The sequence below is a fragment of the Terrapene carolina genome, unplaced genomic scaffold (assembly GCF_002925995.2).
Source record: "Terrapene carolina triunguis isolate 2854851 unplaced genomic scaffold, T_m_triunguis-2.0 Scaffold58, whole genome shotgun sequence".
NCBI lineage: Eukaryota > Metazoa > Chordata > Testudines > Emydidae > Terrapene > Terrapene triunguis.
The window spans coordinates 15,101,796-15,113,832 of record NW_020664409.1 but is presented as its reverse complement, the minus strand read 5'-3'; positions in this window follow the sequence as shown (position 1 = coordinate 15,113,832).

The window sequence follows — 12,037 nt, the reverse complement described above, 5'->3', positions numbered from 1 at the left end:
ATTGTACAATTCCTAATCCTGTTCTATAACGTCAAACTTTATTCTATAAATTGTGTGTGTGTGTGGGGGGGAATTAGCTCTCACCTCAAAGAAAGGTAATTAATGGTGCAGTACTATGATTTCAAAAGGAATGGTTAGAGTTCAAAGATAATTAAAACTTCAGTCATCTCTTCAAGGTTGTTTCTGACAACGGTTTTGTTTGTTTTTAAGCAAATGTTGAGCAGAAATAATTTTCATATGCTGAAGTAATTACTTAGAGAAGAAATGCTAAACTAACTATATAACTGTAGAATTTACACCATGTTATTGAGGTACTGAGGTTGTACTTTGTGTGCCTAGCCTGGCTGCATATACAAAACAATGGTTACACCTTTATAAAATTTTGCTTAAGGCACTCACATAATTGTGGCATAACATAGGTTGATGTAGTCAAAGTGGGAAGGGTTTGTTTCAGGCCTCTGTGTGTGTGTGTGTGTGTGTGTGTGTGTGTGTGTGTGTGTGTGTGTGTGTGTGTATATATATATATATATATATATAAATAAAATATGCCATTTCTAGTTATTGATATATTTCTAAATATATTTCAGCTTAAACATTAATTTATGGATATGTTCATACACACACACATTGCTATTCTTTGAAGGAAGCTTTAAATGGGGGTTGAAATTGTTGACATTAGCATTCCAACGGTTCTATTAGAGTCTTAATATCAGACAGCTTAATAGTTTTAAGTTGGAAAAAAATACAGTTAGTATTTTTAAGACAAATTAAATGGTCCAATCCTGTAGACATTTAACTAACTTGAGTAGTTCCACTTTGTTCCAGATCCTCAGCTAGTGTAAAGTGGTGTACCTCCATTGTCCTTACTACAGCTACATCAGTATATACCAGCTGACATTCTGACCCTTCTTAGTTTAAATTTGATCCAGCTCCCACTGAAGTCAATGAGAGTATTTCCATTGACGTTAGTAGGAGTTGGGTTGGATCCATATTACATGCATGATTTTTTACATTTTTCTCCAGTTAATGCTGAGCCACATTCCTCTTCCTCCTGAGACTTACTGTTTACAACAGGGCAGGTGTAAGTATCTTTTTGTGCTTAGTGGAAGATGGTTGTGACAAAGTCAGTGAAATTCCAAGCTACAGAGAAATATACTATGGCTTAATTCACACAAAAATGTCCGCATTTACACACCAATTCATTCACTTAGACATAGTAGAGAAAACATCTTCCCAGAAAATAGTACTGCATATATAGAACTATTTATTCACTTTTTCCTGTATGTGAATGGCTTACTCTGTTACATATCCCTGAGTACACATGAAATGGCATAGCGCTATTTTCCCACATGCAAAGTACATTATCAGAGTCAAATTAATTAATAGGTAGCATGTTTAAAAAGGACTAGGTAAATTCATACCATCCATCAATGGCTATTAGCCAGGATGGGCATGGATGGTGTCCCTAGGGTCTGTTTGCCAGAAGCTGGGAATGGGCAACAAGGAATGGATCACTTGATGATTCCTGTTCTGTTCATTCACTCTGGGGCACCTGGCATTGGCCACTGTCGGAAGACAGGATACTGGGCTAGATGGACCTTTGGGCTGACCCAGTATGGCCGTTCTTATGTTCTTAAATTAGAAAATGCTGAAGGTAGTTTGGGAGACAGCTCTTTCAGGGGCTAGTCTAAGACTGTGGACTGAATTTCCACAGGAACTAGGGGCAACCAAAAATCTCACTACCTACTGCATAGCATACATTGTTGACCTGCCTTCTCTAACATGCTATACACAGCAACATATATACATAAATGAAATATATATGTTTTAAAAACCTACCAAAAGACTCCACTGCAAACATAATTCTTTCTCTGGGGAGAGTATGAGAGAGGGAACAAATATCATGTGACGGGTATTAGTCATGTACTACTGGAAGGGGCTTACTATGGTGGTATAAGAACCCATAGAGAATAGAATGGAGAGATCTTGCAGCATTTCTATAAAGATATAAAGTTATTTTGAGCAGTGGTGCTGAAAGGGTGCTCTGGGATGGGGCAGGGGGTTGGGGCAAGGGGGAGTGAGGGCTCCAGGAGGGAGATTGGGTGGGGGAGGGGACACTGGTCTGGGGCACGGGGTTGGGGTGCAGGAGAGGGTTCAGGGTGTGGGTCCTGGTGATGCTTACTGCAACTCCCAGGAAGCAGCCATCAGGTCTCTGCAGTCCCTAGACACATGGTCAGTCAGGGAGGCTCCATGCGCTGCCTTCGTTGCCCGCAGGCATCACCCCCGCAGCTCCCATTGGTCATGATTCCCAGCCAATGGGAGCTGCGAAGCTGGCCCTCGGGGCAGGGGCAGCGCATGGAGCCTCCCTGGCCCCCCATGTGTCTAGGGGCTGCAGGGACCTAACAGCCCCTTCTGGAAGCCGCGCAGAGCTAGGGCAAGTGGGGAGCCTGCCTTAGTCCCGGGCCCCCGCTGCGCTGCCGACCTGACTTTAATGGCCTGGTCAGCAGTGCTGACTGGAGCCACCAGGGTCCCTTTTCAACCGGGTGTTCCAGTCGTAAACCGGACGCCTGGCAAGCCTAGGCCAAATTGAGGCCCTAAGTGCTTTCACCTGGGATGGATAGACATTAATGCTTTAAAAGCAGTATTAATGTGTGCTTGTATTATGGGACGTTGTACCCTACAGATCCTGTTTGGCTGCAGGTCTTGGGGACTTGCACATGCACAACCAGAGACCTGAATTTAAATACCCACTGAAGTCAAAGGAAAGACACCCATGGACTACAGTGGGCATTGGATTGGGCTGGATTCTGCCAATCTTACTTTAGATGAGTAGTACTTACTCATGTGAGTCATGTGTATTTTGTCAACAAATGGTTCCTGTTTAGGCTCTTTCACACTGACTGTCTCTCAAAAAGTTTAGAATTAAAGTGCACATTTAAAATATTCAAAACATAATTTTAATGTGATACATTGTTTTAGTACTAGGAGCTAGCCAAGTCCGCTTTAAAATTGAATAAGGACAAGATCATGATTTCCATATTTGTCTATTCGGAGTGGATGGAAGGAGAGGAAAGTCCACTTCATGGGCCTATATTTTGTCAGTGAGAAAGAGGCTGAGGCAAAATGGCGTATAGCGAGGTAAAAGCTGTGCAGCTTCTCCTGCTCACATGAGAGTTGCTCCCTCCTGCAGAATTCCAAAGTCCTCTAGAAAGAGGCTCGCTCTTCCAGATCTCACATGGAAGGGAGGCTGCTGCTGGTTTCTAGCCAAATATTTTCACATTAGGGAATTTCTTTTTTCTCTTTTTCTCTTTAAAAAATAATCTGAAATTTTATTAGAAAACACTGCGCTAAGAGAGATTTGATTTTTTTTAAGGGTTCTCATTCAACCTTAGCTCTGCAAATTTGTGTGTATGCATTATTAAACCAGGATTTATTTACGTGATCACATACTCTCTAAAGTAATACAATGCATCATAAATTGTTCTACATGTTAGGTACATCTGTAGCATCTTTAAAACTGTGCACTACTATGTATATGCCAAACAATCCATAAGTCATTTATCTGAAAATCAGAAAGTAAACTATTCTTATAAAATCATACTACATAAAAAGTGCAACTGCACTATATTATAATAAAATCTTGCTGGCATATCGATGCCACCTACATATTCAGCTACATTAGCTTCATAGCCAATTGCCTCATCTCCTGGATTGCACCTGAGGAATGCAGTTCTTCTGGTTAAGAAAATGGATAATACATGGCTGCTGATAAATTATTAAAATACATACATAAAAGTCTAAGTCAATACAAACATACTGGCCCTTTGACAGTGAAAATAGTATAAATATTCAAGAAAGAAATATGAGAAAATGCTGTATCCGTTTATCTCAAGGAGGAGAAAAAATGGAAAATTATAATGGATTATTTGAGAAATAATGTGATAAGGTAAACAGCAACTGCATTGGAATGCATATGCAAAAGAGGACAGAGTCAAGCTTGTGTGGGAGTCACCCTTAACATTGCTATTTCCTGACTTTCGAGTGCTTAACTGTGCCATCTCAACAGTCTATTAATGTAGGGTTTTTTATTATGGAATATGTTGTGGCTTTGGTAGAGGAGTTATTTTCAATACTTTAACAGTGGTTTTCATGCTATAAACTAGCTTAATAAAACAGCTTACTTTTTTGGCAAGATAAAACATTTATTTTAACACTCATGGTCCTGCAAATGTTGATAGTCAGACATTTTGAACTTGTGCATGTCTTTCCTAACTTTTGAAGCTTATGGCACTCATTTTTGTAAAAGAACATTACTATCTCCAAGAGATAAGCACCAGGTGCATTGTATTTTAAAATGTTACAATAAAGAAATTTTGTTTTGAATGTATACATTTTGTGGACAGTGGAGAAAATCTATGTACAGTGATAATGATATGAATGTTATTATTTTAGACTGCATTATATTCATGGCTTCTGCACACTTTGGTCTATTTATATTGTGCCTAACAATAGTTATACATTTTCAGATAAGAGCAAAGAACATCTAGCTTAGAATATTTGTATTAGTATTGTGTATTCATTACATACACAAATTGTGAAAGAGCAGAAAATTTAATCTGTATTTGTGTCAGTGTATAGTTGACTTAAAGTACCATGCAGCTGTTCTAAATTATATCTGTATTCTGCCTTAATTTTAAATACATCTGTACAATTTATGTTTCTGCACATAATTGTAATATGTACTGAAATATTAAAACAGTTTTAGTGTGTTTGTATAACAATCTAACAACCCAAAGGTAATCTTTCAGGCAGTTAAGGGGGATTAACCTTCAGTGCTATACCAATTATCAGATGGAGTCCCATAGTAAAACGCCCTCATATCAGAATGCAAATGCCTTTATTGAAGTTTTGTTGTGCCATTTTACTGAATTTTTAAAAGCCTTTGAAATTTAAATATTTTAAATGAGCAGGTTTCCTTTCCCTTAGACTGGTGTAAATAGAGAATAGCTACTGAAGTCAAGGGAGCCATACCAATAGAAAACTGCTGTAAGATTAGAATTGAGCCCTACAGGTTTGTGCATTACTCATGAATTACACCCCCAGGGCCAGATTCTGATGTCACATTAGCACTAGTCTACAAACACAGTTGTACCACAATAACCAAATGTGTGAATCATAGCTTATTTAGTTATTTCAGTGCAAGTCTATGTGTGGCTCCTCTTATTTTGGAATAATAACGACTAAGGTTGGTAATGGCCTTATGAGGTAACTCATTTAATTTAATTGGTGCAGGTTTGTGTGTAGACTACTCCTGGGAGAATTCTGTGCCAAAATTAAAAATTATGCATACAATATTTTAAAATTCTGCATATTTTGTTTGTCAAAATAACACAATAACGCAATGCCAGTTTCAACTATTTTGGTAATTTATTTCAAAATACCAGTCAGCGAGTATATGTGTAACAATACAGACAACAAAAAAGATTCAGGAAATGTTTTTTGATAAGTAGATTCCTTACTAGGCATATTAATACAGAACTTTGAGTAATAATTCATTTAAACTACAATACAGAAATGGATTTAGTTGGGGATTGGTCCTGCTTTGAGCAGGGGGTTGGATTAGATGACCTCCTGAGGTCCCTTCCAACCCTGATATTCTATGATTCTATGATTTCCTGCACCCCTCAGAAGCCGTGCAAAGACTTAGGGAAGTCAGGGGCAATGCAGGAGCTGAGGGAGAGGGAAGTAATTGCTGGGAAGGAGCCTGTGAGTGAACCTGGAGGGTTGTTGGATGTGGGTGAGAGAAGTATGGAATGGGTTTTTGGGGGGGGGGTGTGGAGGGATTGTTAAGGAGTTGGGGAGCCTCCCCCATACAACGCCTGGTTGACCCATAGTCTCTCCCATTCAGTCAGGCATGTCTGCCCCTGTCTCCATGTGTCCCTGTACACCCACTCAGCCATCCTCCTCCCCCTGTCCCCATGAAGCCCTGCATCCCTCTTCCCATATGTCCCTGTAGCCCTCTTCTCATCCCCATGTGTCACTGCACCCCCTTCCTGTCCCCATGTGTCCCTGAACCCCCACTCAGCCACCCCTCTTCTTCCATCCCAATGTGTCTCTGCACCCCACTCAAACATCCCTCTTCCCTCTGTCCTCATATGTCCCTGTACCTCCACTCAGCCACCCCTACTCCCATTCAGCCCCTGGCTCAATGCTGTCACCTCATTTGCACCTGTGTCCCTGCCCTAGTCTGTCCCCCCACTAGTCCTTCTGAACCCAGGTCTATGTGACCCCCCCATTAGCCCCGTGTGCCCTGCTCTGTCCATCCCCCCTATATACTGTGTCTCCTCACTTGGCCCCGCAGGCAGGATACTGCTTTGGCCCATGAGCCTGCTGCCCTGGTGGGCAAAAGGTATAACTGCAGCGCCTCCGGCAGAATCTATTTTCTGCAGAGAAAAAAATCTGTACATGTGCAGTGGCGCAGAATTCTCCAGGAGTAGTAGACCAGCTGTTAGCATAAATCAAGGGTAACTTTGTTGCAATCAAAGGCGTTATACCAGCATAAAACCAGAAAGAGATCAGAATCAAGCCCTTTGGGTCTTATTTCCAAATGAAAGCCCAAGATCTGCATGCAAAATAATGCATATGCACAAGTGACAACATGGATAATCGTGATTGTGCTTTTAAACTGGGAAAATTTACACACACACACCATAAGTGCTTAGGTTGTCACTTGCGTGTGAATTTACTTGACGTGTGCACAAATATACGTGCACATTGCCATTCACATTTTTTAAACATTGACTTTGGTCATAGACAAACCCCTGGCTGGGATGATTTAGTTGGGGTTGGTCCTGCTTTGAGCAGGGGTTGGACTAGATGACTTCCTGAGGTCTCTTCCAACCCTAATCTTCTATGATTCTATGTCTCTATTTTTTGAAAATGTTTGCTTAATGGTCACACTCTGCTTTTGGTTGTACATGTACCCTTACATCTGATCTTTCCTGTACCCTTGGATATGGATGTGCTTGGCTGTAAGCCATTGGGATTCATGTCCATCTGAGGGCAGAGTCTGGCTTTAAATTATCTCTGTGCCTCTTGATCAGCATTTAAATAGATTTAAAAATGGCAAACTGATATATCTGACCAATGATTGGTGAAGTGGTAAATAATGATAAGGATAGGTAATTTATATTGGATTTCTCGGTACCCAGTGTAATCAAACAAGTGTGATGCTGTGAATAAAGGGCTTAAGGGAATTCTTGGAATACTGAATAGAAGAAAGTAGATAGGTGATGTTACTCTGTAGATGGTATTAGTGAGATCGCCACAGAAATGTTGTAACTAGGTTTGATGTTCACACTTTGAAAATGATGTTGATATAGAGAGTGTTCATAAAAGGACTACAAGAACGATTCAAGGTCTAGAAAATATATCTTACAGTGAGAGGTCTAAGGTGGTCAATCTATTTAATTTCCTGGAGAGAAAGTTAAGAGGTGACTCGATAGTAGTCTAATACTCACAAGGGGAGAAGATATCTGATGCTGCAGGGCTCTTAATCTAGCAAAGACATAACAGGATTCAATGGCTGGAAGCAAAGCTATAAAATTCAATTTTTTTAAACAGTGATGGTAATTAACCTTTAGAATAGTTTACCAACTAATGTGTTAGATCCTCCATCACCTTGGAGTCTTAATTTAGTTTGGATAGCTTTCAAAAAGATATGCTCTAGTTCAAACACAAGTTATTGCGCTAGATGGAAGTAATCACTGAGTGAAGTTCTGTGGCCTGTGTTATGCAGCATGGCAGATTTTATTATCATAATGGTCCCTTCTAGCCTCAAAATCTATTAATGGAATTAATGTTATAGGAGATATACAGATATCAAAAGAAAAAATAGATCCCTAAAATCGTTTATTTTAAAAATGATCTCCTTATACATGTATCCACTAGTCTAGCTATGTATGCAAGTGAAGTACATCCCAAAAAGCACAATGAAGAAAGAATTAAAAATCCTGGTATACAAATGATTCTTGTTAATGACAGAAATAAAATGATGTTATCCCCTTTTCCCTGTTTCACTTCATTACTTTTTTACCACTATTACCCTTGGCTTGATCACTCTGCAGTAGTTACACAAGGTATTTCACAGTTTTCATGAGGATTATGAGTGCTGATAATCATCATGTATATCTGAAAAACCTTGAGGTAATGGCACTTTGCTCAATAAGGAAAATCTGATAGTTTTTAAAGCTGTTATAAAATTATGTAGAAACTCTAGTAGTATGATGCATGCTGTTTGAGCACTGAGATAATTGCAACACTGAAATTATTGCAAAATGAGTCATGTGTTAATTTAGTTTAAGCATAAACCAGAGTTCACCAAACAATGTCATATTGACATATATCCCCAGGGGTCGGCAACCTTTCAGAAGTGGTGTGCCGAGTCTTCATTTATTCACTCTGATTTAAGGTTTCGCGTGCCAGTAATACATTTTAATGTTTTTAGAAGGTCTCTTTCTATAAGTCTTTTATATATAACTAAACTATTGTTGTATGTAAAGTAAATAAGGTTTTAAAAATGTTTCAGAAGCTTCATTTAAAATTAAATTAAAATGCAGAGCCTCCCGGACTGGTGGCCAGGACCTGGGCAGTGTGAGTGCCACTGAAAATCAGCTCGCGTGCTGCCTTTGGCATGCATGCCATAGGTTGCCTACCCCTGATCTAGCATTACATTTAAATATGGTGGATGAATTTTTGCATGAACTTACAAATCCATACAAGAGGTGTAAGTCAGTGCAGAATTTGTCTGATTCCCTGATGTCTTGTAATTCCATTTTAAACACATGGGTCCAGATTCTCTCCTGCTTTGAAATTTGTTCAGTGCAGGTGTGTGGTTATGGTTTCTTGAGTCTCTGGGCCAATCTGCCCCTAAATTGTACCAGCTGACAATGCCCCCCCAAAGAACTGTCTGCCAGTTGGGGGTTGCTAGAGCATGGATGATCTGAGGAATGGAAAACCTGTCGTATGAAAGGAGACTCGAGGAGCTCGGTTTGTTTACCTTAACCAAAAGAAGGCAGAGGTGGGATATGATTGCTCTCTTTAAATATATCAGAGGGATAAATACCAGGGAGGGAGAGGAATTATTTCAGCTCAGTACTAATGTGGACACGAGAACAAATTGATATAAACTGGCCGTCGGGAAGTTAAGGCTTGAAATTAAACGAAGGTTTCTAACCATCAGAGGGGTGAAGTTCTGGAACAGCCTTCTGAGGGAAACAGTGGGGGCGAAAGACCTCTCTGGCTTTAAGATTAAGCTTGATAAATTTATGGAGGGGATGGTTTGATGGGATAACGTGATTTTAGTCAATAGGTCAATAACGTGTCATCGCTGGTAATTAGTAACAATGGTCAATGATGGGATATTAAAAGTTACTACAGAGAACTTTTTTCCGGAGGGTCTGGCTGGAGAATCTTGCTCGCATGCTCGGGGTTCAGCTGATCGCCATATTTGGGGTCGGGAAGGAATTTTCCTCCAGGGTAGATTGGCAGAGGCCCTGGAGGTTTTTCGCCTTCCTCCGCAGCATGGGGCAGGGGTTGCTTGCTGGAGGATTCTCTGCGACTTGAAGTCTTTAAATCATGATTTGGGGACTTCAACAGCTGAGTCAAGGGAGAGAATTATTCCAGGAGTGGGTGGGTCAGCTTTTGTGGCCTGCATCATGCGGGAGGTCAGACTAGATGATCATAATGGTCCCTTCTGACCTTAAAGTCTATGAGTCTATGGCACACTCTGGCCATGCCCCATCCCAACCCCAGCATGCTTCTACCTGCCTCCTGCCTCCCTGCCCCAATATGATCCATGTGGTCTGTCGGATGGGGAGTCAGGTATAAGAACTGGCTATGCCAGCTCTATGCTTGCTGTGAACTCCTTCACCCCACCAGCATCTCCAGCTGGGTCAATCTAGGGGCTTTGTTTCCTTTGTGCTACAAGACAGGTGCAAAAGAATTCTCTGGACCATGATATATAAGTGATCCAATTGGTATCAGGATCATGAGAGCTATTTTTTTGTACCTCAGACCTTGCAGTCTGTGATTCTTTGACATACACATGCAACATAGGAAAGATACAAGGAATATCTTCCCCTCCCTCAGCTGACATTCTATTTTGTTCTGACTTTTCAGATAAGCACAGTAATGAAACAATCAATTCCTCAATTTTCTGGTGTCAATGGACTTTTGTTTCCATCTGAATTAAACAAAAGAGTAAAAAAGGAGACAGTACAAACCAAACTACACTGCTTTGGACTGATGTGGTAGATAAAAATCATTTTATCATCACTGATACCAAAGGAGACAAAAGAAGAGAGAAAAAGGTGATTGCTGAACAGCAGCTTCTCAAGCTTTATAAAGTATGACTCAAATCTGCAGTCCTTATTCATGCAACATTCCCTTTGGGGAGTCAATAGGGAATTTTCCTGGATGAGGACCAAGGAAGGACTTCAGAACCTGATCCATTAAGTTTTCATGGATTTCTCTCTTTGTGTCTTCCTGTACCAAACTCAATAGAATCATGTCTCTGCGTGCTACCTCCTCTCCAAACACTCAAGGAGTGGCACTAGCTCTGTAGAGCAAAGACCATAGTTGTGTTTGGCCCCTTTGAGCTTATGCTTGGAAGGTTTCTTGCCCTTCTCCCACTTCTGCACCACCAGAGGGAAAAAGGCATAATCTAGACCTAAATTAACATTAAACCACCAGTGGAATAACTAACCAGCTATTGCTAAAACTATGCCCCAAAATCATGGACATACTAAGAAGGCTCAACAGCATCATTCTCTGGGGGTGGGGGACAAAGAAGGGGATAAATGTGTTTAGAAATCTAGAATTCCGAATGAATTATTGCAGCTGATATTTATGTCACATTTGTTTAAAATGAATGATTATGCTCTGATCTGTCTGTGGAAAAAATCTAACACTAAGATTATGCAGCACAATCCCCTATAAGCAGACTGTAGGACATCATCTGAAATATGATAATAAAGTTTCAGACATAACTAATATGGTTTGAGGTTTTGACCTTGACATAAATTCAATGAAAGAGAATGGGTCTGCCATGATAGAAATAATAGCAGACTGTGGTGTGGTCATCTGTTGTACATGAAATCTTTTTCTCCTTATCACCCCCTTTCATCTCCCTTCCCTTCCCCTCGTCTTGTGGCCACTGTTCTGAAAAAAATCATATATCAAATTATGAGGTCATTTAAATATATGTCACTATGGATGGAGAAAAGCTCCCTATATTTCTACACTAAAAATCAAATGAACAATGCTCAAATAATTTATTTTTATCTTAGAGAATCCCCACTCTATTTTTAAATTAAAGCCTCAGGTCCAGATCCTCAAAGGTATTTAGGCACTTTAGTATCTTTTGACGATCTAGGCCTCCCTGACTTCAGGGCTGAATCAGTCTCTTTCTTTTCCCCTCCTTCCTCTGGGTCCTTCATGCCACTGTTGAAGCACTGAAGATTTTCCCATTTAATATTGATCCTGTGCCTTACATCACAGAGGGCCTGAGTTACAGCCCCCACACTTCTGGCTGAGACCTGAATAGCAATCCCTTTACAAAACCACTTGTTAGCCAATTGGGGGCCTTACTTCTGAGTGACATGAGGCCTTCCTAACTCTCAGAAAATGGTGTTCTGCCTCCACTGAGATGTCAGTTAGCTCCTGCCAGTTTATGAAGTCAGATATTTGGATACCTTTGTTAAAATGACATCAGCCCTTTTTCCAGGTTGCAATCATTTTCAAAGGTTACTATAGTACCTATCATACAGCCCTTTTTTTTGCTCAGGCTGGCAACACTCATTGTAGTCTCAAGAGTTTTAACGAGGATAAGGACCAGAATTGCCAAGGTATTACTTTTTTTCTCCCCAGTTTTTCACAATAATGCCAATATTTAGGGGTTCTAGATAAGACTTTCCAGATCTCCTCTAAACACTTCAAATTCCTCAGCCATCACACCCTTCGAATGAATCAGTTTCAA